Genomic DNA, 19,277 nt, shown 5'->3' with positions numbered 1-19,277 from the left:
GCCATGTGCAATGTACACTGACTGCTTCAAATTAGGACTAATTGTCTCCTAACACTTAAGGGGGAAATCCTAAATCATACCCTTTTATCAGGGATCCAGAAAGATTTAAACAGAGGAAAATTTTAGCCCAATTTTCTAAATTATGTGTGTAAAATGCATTCATAGGTTTTACGTCATTTTTTAAATTGTTATTTCAAAATGCCATGAATTTGAAAGAACAGACATAATAATAAAAAGTACAGGATTCTAAGCTCATAGTCAGGAAAATTAGAGTAATTCTCAGTTTCTGGGTTATAACAAGAGCACATACAAAAATTTTCTCCCATTTCATAGGTTGTCGTTTTGTTTTATTTATGGTTTCCTTTGCTATGCAGAAGCTTGTAAGTTTAATTAGGTCCCATTTGTTTATTTTTGCTTTCCTTTCTATTGCTTGGGTAGACTGTCCTAGGAGAATATTTCTGAGATGTATGTCAAATAATGTTCTGCCTGTATTTTCTTCTAGGAGGTTTATTGTATCTTGTCTTATGTTTAAGTCTTTGATCCATTTTGAGTTTATTTTTGTGTATGGTGTAAGGAAGTGTTCAGGCTTCAGTGCTTTACATGCTGCTGTCCAGTTTTCCCAACACCATTTGCTGAAGAGACTGCCGTTATTCCATTGTATATTGTTGCCCCCTTTGTCGAAGATTAGTTGATCAAAAGTTTGTGGGTTCATTTCTGGGCTCTCTATTCTGTTCCATTGTTCCATATGTCTGTTTTTGTACCAATACCATGCTGTCTTGATAACCATAGCTCTACAGTATTGTCTGATGTCTGGGAGAGTTATTCCTCCAGCCTCTTTCTTTTTCTTCAGTAATGCTTTGGCAATTCTAGGTCTTTTGTGGTTCCAAATATATTTTACTATGATTTGTTCTAGTTCTGTGAAATATGTCCTGGGTAATTTGATAGGGATTGCATTAAATCTGTAGATTGACTGGGGCAGTGAGACCATTTTAACAATATTGATTCTTCTAATCCAAGAGCATGGAGTATCTTTCCATTTTTTAAAGTCTTCTTTAATTTCCTTCATCAATGGTTTATAGTTTTCTGTGTATAATTCTTTCACCTCCTTGGTTAGATTTACTCCTAGGTATTTTATTACTTTGGGTGCTATTTTAAAGGGGATTGTTTCTTTACTTTCTTTTTCTGTTGATTCATCGTTAGTATAAAGAAAAGCAACTGACTTTGAACGTTAATCTTGTAACCTGCTACCTTGCTGAATTCTCTGATCAGCTCTAGTAGTTTCTGTGTGGACCTTTTAGGGTTTTCTATATATAGTAACATGCCATTGGCATACAGTGACACTTTTACCTCTTCTTTTCCAATTTGGATCCCTTTTATTTCTCTTTCTTGCCTGACTGTTGTGGCTAGGACTTCCAAGATACGTTAAATAGGAGTGGTGATAGTGGGTGGCCTTGTCTTGTCCCAGATTTTAGTGGGATGCTTTTGAGTTTTTCACTGTTGAGTACATCCTGGCTGTAGGTTTGCAAGTGAAATTGACAAAGGCTTAATCTCCAGAATATATAAGCAGCTCATACGACTTAATAAGAAACAACCAATCAACCCAATCCAAAAATGAGCAAAAGTCCTAAACAAGCAATTCTCCAAGGAAGACATACTAATGATCAATAGGCATATAAAAAATGCTCAGTATCACTAATTATCAGAGAATTGCAAATCAAAACTACGACAAGGCATCACCTCACACCAGTCAGAATGGCCAACATTCAAAAGTCCACAAATGACAAATGCTGGAGAGGCTGTGGAGAAAGGGGAACCCTCCTACACTGCTGGTGGGGATGCAGTTTGGTGCAGCCACTTTGGAAAACAGTACAGAGATTCCTCAAAAGACTAGGAATAGACTTACCATATGACCCAGGAATCCTGCTCCTGGGCATATATCCAGATGGAACCCTACTTCAAAATGACACCTGCACCCCAATGTTCATAGCAGCACTATTTACAATAGCCAAGACATGGAAACAGCCTAAATGTCCATTAACAGATGACGGGATAAAGAAGAGGTGGTACTATTTATACAATGGAATACCATTCAGCCATAAAAACTGACAACATAACGCTATTTGCAGCAACATGGATGTTCCTGGAGAATGTCATTCTAAGAGAATAAGCCAGAAAGAGAAAAAAAATACTGTATGAGATTGCTCATATGCAGAATCTAAAAAAACAAAACAAAACAAAACAAAACCATAAATACAAAACAGACACAGACTCATAGACATAGAATACAAATTTGTGGTTGCCAAGTGGGTGTGGGGTAGGAAGGGACAAACTGGGATTTCAAAATGTAGAATAGATAAACGAGATTATACTGTATAGCACAGAGAAACATATACAAGATATTGTGGTAACTCACAGTGAAAAAAAATGTGACAATGAATATATGTATCTTCATGTATAACTGAAAAATTATGCTGTACAGTGGAATTTGACACAACATTGTAAAATGACTATTACACAATAAAAAATGTTAAAAAAAAAAAAGCACACCGATCAACATAAAACAAAATTAAACAAATAAAAACACTGGCTTATTTGACACTGAAGTTTGTTCAGAATATCATACATGTTGCCCTGAAATTAATAGCCTTAAGAATGAGAAATACAGTATAATGTTTAAAATCATGGGTTTTGGAGCCAGAGTTTCAGACTCAAAATATGTGTCTGTGATATAATAACTAGGTGACCTTTGCCAAGTTATGTAAATTATCTGTATCTCTTCATCTGCAAATCACGTATATTCACGTACATTTGTATGCATATCATACACATTATTGTGAAGATTAAATGAGTTAATCATGTAAAGTACTTAGAAACTATCTGGCACATAGTAAATTCCTCATAATTTTTTTCAAAGTTAATTTCAAGCTACATAAGTGTAATATATATATATGGAGGTTCCTCAAAAAATTTAAAATAGAACTACCATATGATCCAGCAATCCCAGTACTGGGTATATTCCAAAAGAAATGAGACAGGATATCAAGAGCTATCTGAACACTATGTTCATTGCAGTAATATTCACAATAGCTAAGATATGGAAACCATTTAAGTGTCCATCAATGGATGAATGGATAAAGAAGATATGATGTGTATATATATATATACACAACTATTATTCAGACATTAAAAAAAAGGACATCCTGCCATTTGGAACAACAAGGATGTACCTTGAGGACATTATGCCACGTAAAATAAATCAGACAGAGAAAGAAGATATTACTTTCATGTGTAATCTAAAAAAGCTGAACCTGTAGAAAGAGAGACTAGATTGATGGTTGCCTGAGTCTGAGGGATAGAGAAATAAGGAGATGTTGCTCAAAGGATACAAACTGCCAGTTGTAAGATAAGTCCTGGGGACTTAATGTACAGCATGATGATTATAATTAATAATACTGTATTATATATTTGAAAGTTCCTAAGAGATTACATCCAAAATGTTTTCACCACAAAAAGAAATGGCAGTTATGTGATATAACTGAGATGTTACCTAATGCTATGATGGTAATCATTTTGCAATATATATGTCTGTCAAATCAATCTGATGTACACCTTAAATGTCCACAATGTTTAATATATATACACACACACACACACATCAATTATATCTTAATAAAGCCAGAAAATATAAATTATTGGCAAGTGTTATTTTGTCCATCACTTATATGCTTTTCCTACAAAAACTAAGCGTGGGAGTGGGTTCTCAACTGAGACTTACTAGGACAGATAATAAAAGATACAATAAGAGCCAAGAAGCACTGAACTGATAGCACATGAAGTGGATTCAATTCCTATCTATCTCTACCACTCACAGGCCTTGGTCCTTAAGGCTCACAGTATCATTTGTAGAACTAAAAATGGAAATACAGTTAAGTAGGTTATATGTTTAGTATAAATCTAGAAGGATGAATTTTACTAGCGCTAATAAAATTTATGATAAAGTATCACTTCTTTTCTAAAAGATATTTTTAGAACATAAGGGAGATATATACGTGAGAATTAATTATCTTCTACTGGTGTTCTGGTGACATTTGTACAATTTACTCCTATTTTTTTCCACATAATATTATAAACTGGTTTAATTAATTATTTCACCATGTAAAAATAAGAATGAGAAAAGTCACTAAAAACATGAAAACAGATGACAGCCACTTGAACTGACTGTATAAACCGAATCTGTAAGTTGGGAAGATTTGCGCTGGACACAAATTCATAAAAGAAATTTATGGCATATAGCAGATACTTAAAATTTAAATGTGAAAACTTAAATGTGAATAAACTCTCAGAGGGAATACTTATAGGCCATGAAATACATATGCATTGATTAATTTTAAGGGATGCCTTAAAAATTGGTTTAAGGCATGCCTTAAAAAAAGAAAACAATTCATCCAAGCAGTTTGTATAGTCTGAATTTGTATCTCATTACAATCATCATGATTAGTTGAATTTTGATAAATAAGCCACAAAGGAAAAAAAAAAATCACTCCCTTGTTAATTTTATCCTATAATGATTTATTTTGAAAGATACAGCTCATCCTAATTTTTTTTCTCTCTCAATCTCTCTTCGCCCTTAGTGTGTGTATAAGTAAACCACACAATCTTAAAACATACTAGGAAAAAAGAATCCAAAATTTCTAATTACAAAGGCATTTATTATCTCTTCACTCTAACTGCAATACAATTTCATCCCTAGCCAATTTTTGCTTAACAGTATCACTGTTTCCTTTAAAACTTTCTACCAGTCTACTCTCTAATTAAGTTTAATATTAGTTCTTAAACATATATTGACTCAGTCCTTTAAACATCATACATAAAAATTACATTTCAGAAGAATTGTTGCCTAATAGAAGGTACAACTGGTCCGTCATTGTTTCAAGTCTGAAAGGAATGCTTTTTTTCTTTAGTGAGTGTTAACGATATTTACTGATCATGAACTATGTGCCGCGAAACAAATACAAGTGAATTATCACAAATTTATTTATCTTGAATCAATGGATTAAAAGTAGATATGGGCATATTACTTCTGTTGAGACTTATACTAGTCATCTATTGCTACATAATAAATTACCCCTCAAGTCAGTGACTTAAAACAACAATTATTATTTCAGTTTCTCTGGGTCAGTAATCTGGGCACATGTTAGCATTGTCTCTCACGGGGTCTCTCAAAGGCTACACTCATGGGGGCTGAGGTCTTAACTGAAGTTTCACTTACAAGCAGAATTATTGGCAAAATTAAGGTCCTTATAGATGCTGTCAAGTAACATCAGGTCCTTGCTATGTGCACTTCTCCATAAAACAGCTCACATGTCAACTGGCTTCCATCAGAATGAGAAAGAGAAGAGACAGCAAGACAGAAGCCAGAGTACTTTGTATCCTAATCTCATAAGTACCATTCCATCACTTGCTGTGTTCATTAGAAGTGAATGAAGTGAATCACTGGATCAGCTTACATTCAAGGGGTAGAGGATTTACAAGAACTTTCTTAAAAACCAGGATGTGGGAATTACGTGGGACCATCTTTGAGGTTGTCTACTGTAGAACTGCAGGAAAAAAGGGCAAGTACTGGTGTTTGAAGTTTTTAAGTTTTGTTTCATGAACACTTCTAGTTTAAAAGGTTGTAAAATTTTGTCAATTTATTGATGTTAAACATTTTGGAAAATCAAGATTCTAGCCAGTTTTATGTTTTGCCACAATTTTAAATATATGAATAATGCCTTCTTAATGTTTTTCATCTTGATTAGAAACAGTCACTTGGGCTCCAGTGATTTCCCATAACTGCATATTTCATGTAATTGTTTTATAATTACATAGAAGTACTGAAATCTAAACAGAGCCAGAACTACAGATTATGTGTAATACAAAAATTAATATTTTATAGCTACTTTATAGATTCCCATCTGTTTGGTCTCTTCAGTATTATTATTTGGTTGACTGCTTGTTATTTAGATTTTAAAGTAAAAATTATGCTTTAAATATATAGGTTCTACTAAACTGTCAAGTTATAGTTGTTTTCCTGCGCTTAGATAGTACAAGTGTTTTAGATAACTTTTTCTGATCTTAGATTATCTAACATATGTTTACACATAGAAGACAAAGCCGTATTTATAGCTATATGAATGTAGCCCAAATCTTGCTGCATTTGGGGAAAACATAATTCCTATAGCATTGCCAAAGGAAACACCCTTCTCCATAAAACAGCTCACATGTCAACTGGCTTCCATCAGAATGAGAAAGAGAAGAGACAGCAAGACATCATGTCTTGTCATGACATCACATTCATGTCATCCTAGTCCAAGTTATTAATCTTTATATGAACCTATACATATCTCTTTTAAGATATGTAATATATGAGTATTTGTAATACATAGTATTTTTTATTTTAAGGTCAAAAGTTTTCCTTTTAGTTTGTGTTTAAAAAGGTACTGATTTTTTTCCAAACTACAAGTCATCTGCTTTTTCTATTGCTGTTTCTACTTTTATGAAGCTTTCTAAAACATTACAGATCTAAATTGTTAAACTCTGTTTTTCTATGTCATGTCTTCATATATGTCTTTAGACATATATGTCATATGTCTTTAGATTTGGATAATGTTTTTTGTCCTGAGTACCTGGATGAACAGTAGAGAAATTCACTGAAATGACAACGTCTATATACAGAACAGACAAGAGTTGAAGAAGATCAGAACTTGACTGAGAATGTGTTGAGTATGAGAGGTTTATTGGCTAATCACGTGGAGATATTGAATAGGAAACTGAATATGAGCCAGGATTTAAGGGAAAAAAGACAGTTACCACCATACAAATAAATGCACAGCCATGAGACCTGACAGAATCATAGTTAATATTACTATATATGTACATTAGTAAAGGGCTTACTGCCAGATGCACATAGGAGCCAATACTATGGCACTGGCTTTTAAGAAAAGAAAAAGCCTTCTTGTAAGGTTGACTGGCAAGGAGACAGGATGTAGGGCTCAAATCTGTCTCTCTGGTGGCAAGCTAAGGTGAATATTGAATGTTAGGGCTTTGGAGTGGTGAAGAAAGGAGGAGAGTAGTTGGTTACAAAGTCCAAGGAAGTAACGTGAAGTTCTTATGGGCAGGTGCAGGCAACTTCCATGCCTCATCACGGGTTGCATGTGCCAGTTTTGGTGGGGGCTTTGATGTTAAACATGTGAGGGAATTTGGGGCTGTGATGTGAAAAGGTCACCTATGGATAAGCAAGTCTATTCTGCACAGACTTGGTTCAGACATTGGTTCTATTCCGAGTTTCATCCAGTTTTGTTGTGTTACAAACATAGGGAGTTTTATCCAGCTACTCCCTTATTTGTTGTTTTGTAAGAGTTCGAATTTCTGTTAGTCATCAGTTTCTGTTAACACTACCAGACATGGTTTCAGGATGGGATTTTTAACCCTGTGGGCATGGTTTCATACAAAAGATGAAGAAAAAAGCAAACTAACCAAAGAGATAAGCCTAGTATTGTTAAAGAACAGAGAGGGCATCTGAGAAGCCAGGTTAAGAATGTTTAAGAATGAGCAATTGTATCATTGCTACATATAGGTAAATAAGAAGAAGAATGAAACTTGACCTTGAATATACTGATATATTTCATTGTTGACATTGACAAAGTATATTTCATTGTTCCATTGAGGACAAAATTCTTACTGGAATGGGCTCAAGGCAAAATGAGAGAAGACAAAATGGGAACAATAGTATAGATAAATGTGTTTAGGGGTTTTAGGGTAAAAATATCAGAAAAAAAAAGTAGTAGTTATATAGTGAGATATTCAGCCAAGAAGATTTATAGAAAATGTCCACTGTATTCAGCAAGATGAAGGACATTTGTTACGGTGACTTTTTTTTTTTTTTTTTTTTTTAGTTCTGTAATAGTGATTAATGTGTAAGGGTAACAGATTTATCTGAAATCAAACAGTGGAAGAAAGACAGAAAGCTTAGAAAACTCTAGAGAAATATTTGTATGAGTAAATCAAAGAACTATATAATGGAGTAGACAACAGTAAAAACATTAAAAAAGTCTGTTTCTTTAAAAAGTATAATATGATTTATAAATCTTTGGAAGCATTATTAAAGGAGAAACGAAAGAAAATATGAGTGAAAAAAATTCATACTAAATAATGTAAAATAGCTTCTGTCATATAAGAGATTTATAAAACAATAAAATAATATTATAAGAAATTTAGTCCTTGTAAATTTGCAGATATACTTGAAAGGAATACACTTATGTAAAAGTGTCACTAACTTTTTAGTAACTATAAAATGAATTAAAATGTCACCACCTCATATTAAAATTCCTTAGTCCTGTGCGTTTCTTTTTTTTTGTTCCCCGGTGAATTCCACCTAACATTCAAGGGTTATATAAGCTCATTGTAATACACATTGTATTTTTTAAGAAGCTTATGTAGCATTCATTTCAGAATCATAAGGAAAGTACAAGAATAGAAAATTAAAGTTCTTTTCAGTTATGAACATCCATTGGAATATTTTAGACAAACTTTTCAGTTAATTGAATCCCATGGTATATTAAAAACACTTTCTAAATTTAAGCAGAAAACACAAACTAAAAGAACACATCAGCATGTAAGAAGAGCAGGAAGAATTCTGGGCAGCAAGAAGAGCAAATAAAAATTCTCAGTCTGGGAACATCTTGGAGTATTCAAGAAATCTAAAGAAAGGAAACACAGTAACATCTGTCAGACACAGCGAAATAACAAGCTTCAGGTTATTGGCAATTTCAGCACCAGATTGGGCTATGTGTCTTCAAATATGTCTGTATTTTTGCAAAGCTGAGTTTTGGGTGATGCTGTGATAAAAAGGAAGTATCCTATGAAAATCAGAATGGAAGAGGAAGTGAGAGTGGTGATGTCCAGCTTGAATACAAGATTTAAGAAGATGTACAAAATCCAACAAACACATTCCACTGGAGAAAATGCAAAAATGAATATGTAGTTTTGGGTGTTCCAAGCATGGTGAAGATGCAGAAATGAATGAAAAATCAGAAGAGTGGCAAGATCACACTTTCACTCAATAGCTCAAGATGAGCACTTTTAAGTTCTTGTCATAGGTTGAAAAGATAAAATCCAATAGATGCACAAAGATCCAAACACAGATAGCCAAGGCTAACTGAGTATTTGTACTCCTTCCATGTCATTGAGTATCTATAAAAAATGTTTATGAATCGGGAGAGGAAACTATTTTGTCTAGTTTCCCAAGAAGCAGATATATATAATTGAAACAAATAACAGAACGTCTAGTAAGAATCAGACATTAATTCTTGCTGACTTTAAAATCACCAGAACACTTCATGATCATAAAAAAATAATAAAATTCAATACTGAGTGTTGGGTGGGGAGAATACTGATCAGAATGCTTATCACTTCTATCATTATATTTATTAATTTAATAGGGTTATTATATCTACCTCTACATCTACAGTACTAAGGTTAAAGTTAAAACCAATGTTTTAGAACAAAGATAAAATAACTATCCATTATTTTTTTTTACTTTTTGTTATACTACATGCTCAAAAATATGCATATTCATAATAAATCGGAAGGAAAACATAGGTTGTATCATCTTAGAAGATGTCTCTTTTGAGAAGTCAGATCTGATATCAAACTAGAGAGAGTAAAAACTGTGTTTGAAAGCCAAATGTAAGAGCACTTTTCCTAAATTTTTCTATTTTTAGAATCCTCACCCATTCTTCTGCACAAGATGCTATTTACCTTACAGAACTAGCAGAAAGAAGGATATAGGACAGAATACAAAAAGAGAAGAGTTTCTAGTTCAAAATCCCAAGTGATACCTATGCAGTGAAGTACAGAACTTCAGAATGTTTATATTTCTCACACGTACTTATGGAATTGCTTTGTCCAACAGGGTAGCCACTAACAACAATGGACTTCTCGAATTAGAGTTAATTAATTAAATTTAAATATGATTGAAAATTTAGTTCTTTAGCCACATATTTCAACTGCTCAATAGCCACATTTGGCTACTGGCTCTTATATTGACGAGTAAAGATGCAGAATATCACCACTGTTGCAGAAAGTTCTACTGGGCAGGGCTGCTATAAAATGAATGAAATATGGGAGAGCATCAATCCCATACTAACTATATACTACAACATTACAGCAATCCTTTTTCTAGATAATTTTATTTTCTTCAGTATGCTTTGAAAACATACAAATAGGCAAATCAACAATACAGAATTTATACAAATCCATGTATATATAAGAAATTGATATATGATTAATGATGTTCCATAATTAAGTGGTGAAATGATGGACATTTTAGTAGATGCTATGAAGAAAATCTGCAGAATATATGGAGAAAAATAAGATTAAAATTAGAACTACCATATGATTCAGCAATCTACCTTTGAATGTATATTGAAAGGAAGTGAAAACAAGATCTTGAAGAGATCTTAAAAATTGAAGGGCAAAGGAACAAAAAACTGATATTAAATTGAAAAAAAATGAACAGAATATTTACAAAAAATACATAAAAAAATATTCAGGCTCACTCAAAGGTAAGTCATGCATATCTGGAATGATACCACTGAACCAAATTGGGGGAAAATCTTGTATTTGAAAGCAGAATTCTCTCATCTGTCAGTTTAATGTCTCTATGGCTTATAATGGAATATGTGAGATATAAGGTGTTGTAAACTTGTAGTTTGAACTGGGGGGTGAATGGATTTTAAAAGAATGCTGAAGAGAGATGCTATTAGATAGCTAGCTAGCTATATTATTTTTCTTTAGGAAAACTTACTCCTGGCAGCTGGTTTGATTAATTCCCTGATACCTGCTTGCACACAATAATAGTCACAGTTCACTGAAAGTAAAAAGCATGACAACACATTCTGTTTGTGAGGCTTAAGGAAACAAGTATTCTCATACATGGTAAACATTAAAGCTGGTGCCTGTTGTGTTAGGTTGGGTTCTCAAGAAACAGATGCCATGATGGAGAGTGACCTACTGGGATCAATACCTGTGAAAAGGAGGAAGAAAAGAAATTTGGACCAAGGAAGAAGTTTAACTATGATACAAGACCAACAATATCTCAGCCAGTCTACAGGAAGCCCTGGAATATCTTTAACCCCTAAGAATTGTTTCTTGGAAGCTGAAATAGACAAGTCTTTATACTTTTGCTTTGACTAGTTATCCAATCAGCGTGGCCCCTGGTTCTCTGCCCCTGAGTGAGATCCTAATGGTGTTAACAATTAGAGTCTGTCTGCTGACAGCTGGGGCCGCAAGTAGTTCTTGGACAAGGAATCTGAGAGACTGTTTCCATTACAGTACTTATAACGAGGGAATCAGGAATAGAAAAGAAAATAATGGTAATGTGTGATGTCCTCAGGAGTATTCTTTAGTCAAGTTTACTGAATCTAGGGTTATTTACATGACACAGAGTTAATTCTTGGGTCAGCCTTTTGCCCTTTGGGGATTCACATCATTTCCCCAAGCCACTGTGTTCTTAATTGATCTATAAAACAGCAATGATAATACTTTTCTCATAAAGTACCTCTGAGGTGCAGATACTTCCGATCACTTTGAGGCTTGAAACTTGGTTTTAAAACTTTTATATGCAATGAAGTATTATATTATAGTCGCTGGGTAGGTTTCTTTGTTGTTAAATGTGCTAAAACACATTAGAAGTCTGATTATTCTAGTAAAAGCTGACAATACCAAAGCTCAGTCAAAAAAAGAATTTAGACAATGGAATAGAAGGACTGAAAGCTCAATGGAAAGAATTATCAGGTACATTAGATCCCAAGTTCAGAGAAGTCAAGTAGAAAGATTCATAATCTAAGAAAGTAAAGTTCAGAAAGACAAATGAAATGAGTATTCTTTATTAAGGACCTTCTATATGCTAGGCACTGAAGTAGGCATTAAAAATATTTTTCTCACTTATATGCACATTAACTGGGTGAGTTAAGAATTATTACTGCAAACTTATAGAAGAAGCAACTGAAGTAGAGGGCAGCTCAGACCAAACAGCTAGTAAGTGGTGAATTCTATACTCAGTGTCAGTCACCCTGGGCCCAAAGCCCTCATTCTTTTCAGTTAATAATTTCACTATTAAAAGCTAATGTTAAGCCAAAGTCTGTCTGTACTTTGTGGTCACTGTACCAAACAATGATGAATCAAATCCTTTATTCCTGGTTGTGGAACTTTGTTATTTTTCTCAAAAATTAGCATGGCACATAATTGATATTCTATTGGTTGGATCATTGGTCAGGTAGGCACTGGTTATTTTTCCATCCTCGGTATGCAGCACATGGAATATAAGGTAAGAAATGAAAATTATAGGAAACTGAGCTGAGTGTCAAAGTGGATCAGAAATAATGTTAAAATAGCTCAGTGCAGAGTCAAAGAAAATGAGAATGATTATATTTGAGGGTAAAGCAGAAAGGGAACCAGGCAGAGGGTGATGCCAAAACATCAAACCAAATGCTCTGGATTTAAAGGTAGAAACCAAATGATCGCTTATAGGATAGAAACCAGACACAAAACTTAAATAAATGACAATGAGCTATGACTATACTCCTATTAGATTGGCCAAAATAAAGAACATTGACAACAACAAACTCTGACACTTATACAGAGCAACAGGAACTCTTACTCATTACTTATGGGAATGCAAAATGGTACAGGCACTTTGGAAGTTTGCTGGTTTCTTACAAAACTAAACATACCCTTACAATATGATTCAGCAATCACACTCCTTGGTATCTACCCAAAGGAGATGAAAAATTGTGTCTACACAAAAACCTGTACATGGATGTTTATAGCAGTCTTATTCATAATTGCCAAAACTTAGAAGCAATCAAGATGTATTTCAGTAAGTGAATGGATACATAAATTGTGACAACGTAATATTATTCAGTTCTAAAAAGAAATGAACTATCAGGCCATAAAAAGACATGAAGGAAACTTATTACTAAGTGAAAGAAGGTCATCTAAAAAGGCTACCCAACCTATGACATTCTAGAAAAGACAAAACCTTGGAGACAGTATAAAGATCAGTTGTTGCCAGGGGTTAGGGAGTGATAAATAATCAGAGACAGAGCATTTTGGGGGCAATAAAAATACTCTATATGATACTATAATGGTGGTACATGTCATTATACATTTGTCCAAACCTAGAAAATGTACAAAACCAAGAGTGAACCAAAATGTAAACTATGAGCTTTGGATGGTAATGATGTATCAATGCAAGTTCATCAACTGCAACATGTACCACTCTGGTGGGGGATGTTGATAATGGGGGAGGCTATGGGTGAATGCAAGCAGGGGGTATATGTGTCCCTTTCACTTAATTTTATTGTGAACTTAATACCTCTTTAAAAAAGAAAGTCTATTTTGAAAAAACAAACAAACAAACAAAACAAAAACAACTATTACATAAATTTGGATAGGACATTTTCTGTGGTGTCAGTGTAGTTACAAGGACATTTTCTGGGACACTCCAGGCCTTGCCTTTAAGTAAAATGAGAACTAGTAAGGGCTCCAAACCAACTTGTTCAGTTCTCTGCTGTTAAGTCCCTTATAAGTCATCTAGAGCAACATTCATAACATGGGAGTAAGGAAACTGCGGCTCAGAGAGGTTAATTTGTATCAAGTGACAGAGCTGTTTTATGGGAGTCTCCACTGTACAAAACTTCAGTATCTAATATGAGAAGTGCCAATGTCAGTAATGATGGCTTTATTTGATAGAAAATTTGCTGTGTATTATAAAGGTATGCTAACTAAGCAAATTTCACCCTTCACAGCATGGGAAGGAACTTCACTTAGGAAATTAAGTGACAATTAAAGGCCACTGTAATAATGTGTTAAAAAGTCCAAAATCAAGATGTGGCATCTATAAATTCAGTATTCCTTCCATTTTTGTTTATTTGACTTCTATAATAGAATGGTATTTATTCAATAATAGAGATCTGAGGTTAAACGTATTCGTAAAATAAAGTATTTTACATAGCATTCTTGGAGATTCACAATATGCATCAATGTAGTAAAGGAAATAATATTTTGTTGTTGCAAAATAATATTACATATGCACAGTTAGCTCTCAGTCACTTAGCTAATAAAAAGGCACTTAATTTTGTGAAAGTGTATTTTCACTAAATAATATTTTGCTACATAAATAATGTCTCAAGTCTACAGCAGTTCAGAAGCAGACAGTCACTAGTTATTAACCATGCTCAGGCTCTGGGACCAAATTCTGGGGTCAAATCCTTGCCCTGACACTCATTAGCCATGTGACATGGGAAAAATTTCTTAGTCCTTCTAGGCTTTAGTAACTATTAGACAGAAATAATAATTTGATATACCTCATAGACTTTTGAGAATTAAATCAGTTAATATCTATAAAAGACTTTGAACAGTACTTGGCACAGAGCTCTCACACAATGCATGTTAGCTGCTGGAATTATCACTCCTTAGCATGCAGGGAAAACATCCAGAAAATGAGAAGGCTTCCTTTGGAACCTAGGTCTTTGTCCATCTCTCCATTTTTTTCTCTCTCTTCTTTGTGTTTTTTCCCCAATATTCTCTTTCTCTTGTTCATTTATTTTCCCTTGTCTATCGTAAGAAGCAGAGTGTGGGCATAGATAAGTTTAGGATGTGTGACATTAGAGTCAGAGATTGAGGGGAGAAAAAATAAATGAAAAATGAGAAGAAAGAGAAAAACAAACAGAAAGGGATACTCAGATGAAAAAGGACATAAAATTAAACAAATAATTTCATGGAGTTACAGCCTTATAGTTTCAGAATTCCCAGTAGTGAAATATCCAACTTTTATTGTACAAGGTGGGCTACTTGTAGGATTCACAGAATGGCAAAACGAGTTTTACTTGCTTATGAGTGTGACACCCGATATGACAGTTTCAGCATCCTAACACAGTACTAAGTGACATTATAGTTTCTAGCTCACTTGTTTTGTTTGTTGTTACATAATAATTTAAACTTACATTATTTACTATAAAAATAATACTTTTTGCATAATTAAAACTATATTCCAGGAGGTACTTACTTATTGAGTTTCTTTTTAATTTAGTTTCTATTATTTTGTGAAAACTGCCTTCCAGAATATTGAAAGATATGTTCCTTCTCTGATTATAGAGATTCAACTTTTTTTCTAGTGAAATTCATTACCAATATGGGATATGACAAAAATATATTCAAGCAATATTATGACAAAATAGCACATGATTACTTAAAAGTACTGATTTACCTGAAGGCAAACTATATTAGGAACAACTGAAAAGTAGATTTCAGAAGATAATTAAAAATGAGCTTCCTGGAAGAATTATCAACCTTTAGAAAAAAATCATTATTAGAATAAATAGTACTATAGAAAGGTTTTCACAGTATGGAAATAAATATGATATACAGTCTAAAATTAATCAGGCTGAGAGGCAATGCTAAAAAGTCAAACAGATGGTATTGAGAACAGTATTCACAGACATGGAAAATGACTCAGACACCAGGTAATGGAAATAACAATTATACTTAATAGCAGACAGCAGTGTAGGTGTGAGCTGCTACTTGAACAGAGGAGAGAAGCATTATTCAAAATCTTTTTTTTTTTATTGTAAAATATGACAAAAAAGGAAAAGATGGAATTTATTCCAAAAACATTGCAGAGAAAAAAACTAACATTCAGAAGACAGTTCAAACATGGCTTACTGGCAAATCTAGAAATACCTGTATATATGAAATTTTCTTCTAAATGCCTGCATTTTAAATTTAATATTTCTGAGATAATGTTTTCAACACAAATGCAACATACATTAGTAGAACTAATATATTAGAAAAAATTACTTGGAAAGTAACTAAACTATGAGATTATTGTAAAATAATATAGTGGATTTCAAAGACTTCATATAGAAAAATGTAAAACATTTCATTTATAGTCCTTTTTTTGATTACAAGTTGGATTGAGAATTATCTTTGATAAGATGTTAAATAAAATATATTACAAAATTTAATTTTATCTGTATCTTTTTATTTTTTAAAAGTGTGGTTAACAAAAAGTATGAAATTAAATAGCTCTAATAATCTCTCAATTGGGCAGAGCTGATAGAGATGGTGGTTTGAAAACTGTGATATATTTCCTTGAGAAATGGTTCCATGTACTCTAAAAAAAAAAATTAAAAGTTGATTTCTTCTCATGACATCAAATCTGGCCTTAACAATGACAATTAAGACACTAACAAAGGCTTCTGGATAACATTTTGGAGATCAACAAATTGATTACTTTTTTTCATTCTATATATATTTTATTTATGTGTATCATAGTAACTTTGTATAATTAAATCAGTTAGATTTGAACTTTAATCCTACCACTTCCTAGTTTTCCAAGATCTTTAAACCCTCTAAGCCTATATACACATCAGTTAACTGAAAAAAACAAAAAACAAACAAAAAAATAACCTTCTAGTATTTTATGATTGCTGGTTGAAGTTTTTAAGAATTTAAGTAATCTGTATCACATTCAGTTCATATTAATAAATTACTATTATCAGATAATATTTTTGTTATTGATATTATTAGAAACTTTAGATTTTTTCTGAGCTTATGAATACCTGGAATGGCTGGCTGACTGGCAGTCTCTATTTAACCTTCTTTTTGTTTTTTTTCCCCCTACCAAAGTTATAAAGAACACAGCAGGGAAATCACCAGCTAGAGCATGAAGGTAAAGCTATTTTGCATTCATCTTCCCTTCAGGAGGAAATATTGAAATGCCAGTTGCTGCACTGCCTGATACACTGTGAAATCATTTACTGCCCATTGGGATTAAGAGACCTGGTGATGTGTTGCCTTTTCTGAATATAACTTCCCTGAGAGAGTTGCTGTAACGTAGCCATCTGTTTGGGTATCATGGTTGGGACATATTTTAGAAGCCTATCTTCCTTTTCCCTATTTCTCAACATGGGCATTTTTACATGCATAAACCTATGTCTTAAACTGTTTTGCTCAGAGCACCCAAATCAAGAGAGTAATGGATTGAGAGTCAGGAGACCTAGTTTCTATTCCAGGCTCAGCCACTAATGAATTCTGTGACTTTAGAATCACTTAATGTCTCCTGCCCTTAATTTCTTCATGCGTACAAAAAAAAAGAGTTTGAACTGAAAATTTTAAAACATTCCTTTCAAATACAATTGCCTAAACTTTTTGCCATGTTAAAAATGGAAATATTGTTATTTTATGATTTTTCTATCTCCCGAATGTTGCCTGTTTTGTGTCTCTGTTGTTTATTGATTCACCCAACAATCTCTGAGGGCCTGCTTTTAATAGTGTTCTAAGTGTTAAAAAAAAATAGTAAACAAAATTATATCCTTGTGAACCTTGTAGTCTGGTGAGGGAAATATACACTAATCAAATATTTACACCCACAATTGCACACAAATACAGATGGTATAATTGTGAAAAGTGCCATGAAGGCAAAGAATTCAATGATATGAAAGTAAAAAAGAAGTGTGTGGCTTTGGGGAAAGTACGAAGTATATGGGTGTGTCATCAAACATTATCTATTTCCCTTTTTGAACATTATACATTCTAGTTAATGTACTATTTATAAATTCATTCAATTTTTGAGTCTAATTCTCATTATATTCCAGGTACTATGTTGCATACATCAGTTTACAATAATAAATAGTGTAGTTAAAAAGACATAGCAAATAATGAGAATTTTGCTTCTATTTAAGATGTGGAAATCAAGAAAATGTGACTCCTATCCTAATAACCAAAAAAAAAAAAAAAAAAAAGAAAGATATAACATTTACAAAAGCATAACTTTCCTTGAAAGGACAGAATACTTGTCCAAAGACAACCACGGGACTGGATTTCAAGTGACAAGCCTCTTTCAGGAGAAAAGAGACAAATGAACTATTTCATTTTTGTCAAAGCAGAGGCAGTACAGATGACTTCAACAGAAGCATGTGAGATGTTGGCTCAAATGCTGATAGATTATTAAAGAGTTGAACTCTTTAATAATTGAGTTGAACTAGCCTATCAGTTTATAATAATGGGGAACTCTGGACATGAGGAGAGCTCTTCCCACAGGCTTCCTCCAGAAGCTTAGAAGAAAGGCTAGGCAGAGCTGAAGACAGGAGCGAGTTCCCTCGGTGGTACAGGCCTGCATGAATTGCTTTTCAGCCATGACGTCTGCTCCCGTGGACCTTCCTCCCAGAGGAAGCAAGTCTCTAGCCGCTGAGGTGGAGGTGAGGGAAACAAACCCTCTCAACTCTACAGCCTTCTGGGGAATAGTAGACGCAACATCTGCCTAAGGATAGGGAATTCTTTTTGCTGATGCCATAAATCAGGCGAATGCACACAACTTCTACAGAAAGAGTAAAAGTAAACATTCTTTGAATTTAGGAAAGTCCAGGAAAACCTCCTGGACCCTAATCTGGCACTGATATAAAACAGAAGTTTGCTACTACTTAGGGAGGGACAGAAAATTCTGTTTTTCTCCTTTTTTTTCCTTCCTATTATCCACCACAGATAGAAATCAATTTGCTGCCACAGAGAGGAGGGACAGAAACACTGAGAAGGTGCTATCTATTCCCATGGCTTAGGTACACAGACCCTTATAAGACTAAGGCTGCACCAGAAGATATGCCACCTAAATTATAATCCCAGCAGAATTCCATGCTACCGCAGTGGACTGCTACAGGACAGAGCAGGGAATGAGAACCTACCTCTGCTGCACAGCCGTGCAGAGGCAATTGAAAGCAGAAAGTGAAACAGGAATACAGAGAAACCCTTCCAGCCAACTCAGGCCTAATGTTAAGCACAAGGTAACAATAAGCTGCTGCTGGGAGAATCTGAGCCAATAGAATGTAAACAGAAGAGGGGTAGGGCCACTTCTAACCTTGGGCCATAAAAACTGACCATGAATAGTTCTCCATCCTCTGTCTCCTTGTACTGTTTTAAGATGAGTACATACAGTGACTCTGAAAGACACAAGGTAAAGATAGCATAGGCATCTTCTATCACAATAGAAGTTTGGTGTTTTGCCATTTCTTGGAAGAGAAGAATCAACAGATTGTGGACACCAATTAAGCTTTATATGAGCTTGAAACAAACTTTGTTATGACTGCATCACTATACACTTCTGTTATGCAGCAGTAGTGCTCCATTAATTAATATAAATATGGTGCTCTGAAGTGAGATGATTCCATACTATAATCAAA

The sequence above is a fragment of the Camelus bactrianus genome, chromosome 2 (assembly GCF_048773025.1).
Source record: "Camelus bactrianus isolate YW-2024 breed Bactrian camel chromosome 2, ASM4877302v1, whole genome shotgun sequence".
NCBI lineage: Eukaryota > Metazoa > Chordata > Mammalia > Artiodactyla > Camelidae > Camelus > Camelus bactrianus.
The sequence above is the reverse complement of the archived record's forward strand: the minus strand, read 5'-3'. Positions refer to the sequence as shown.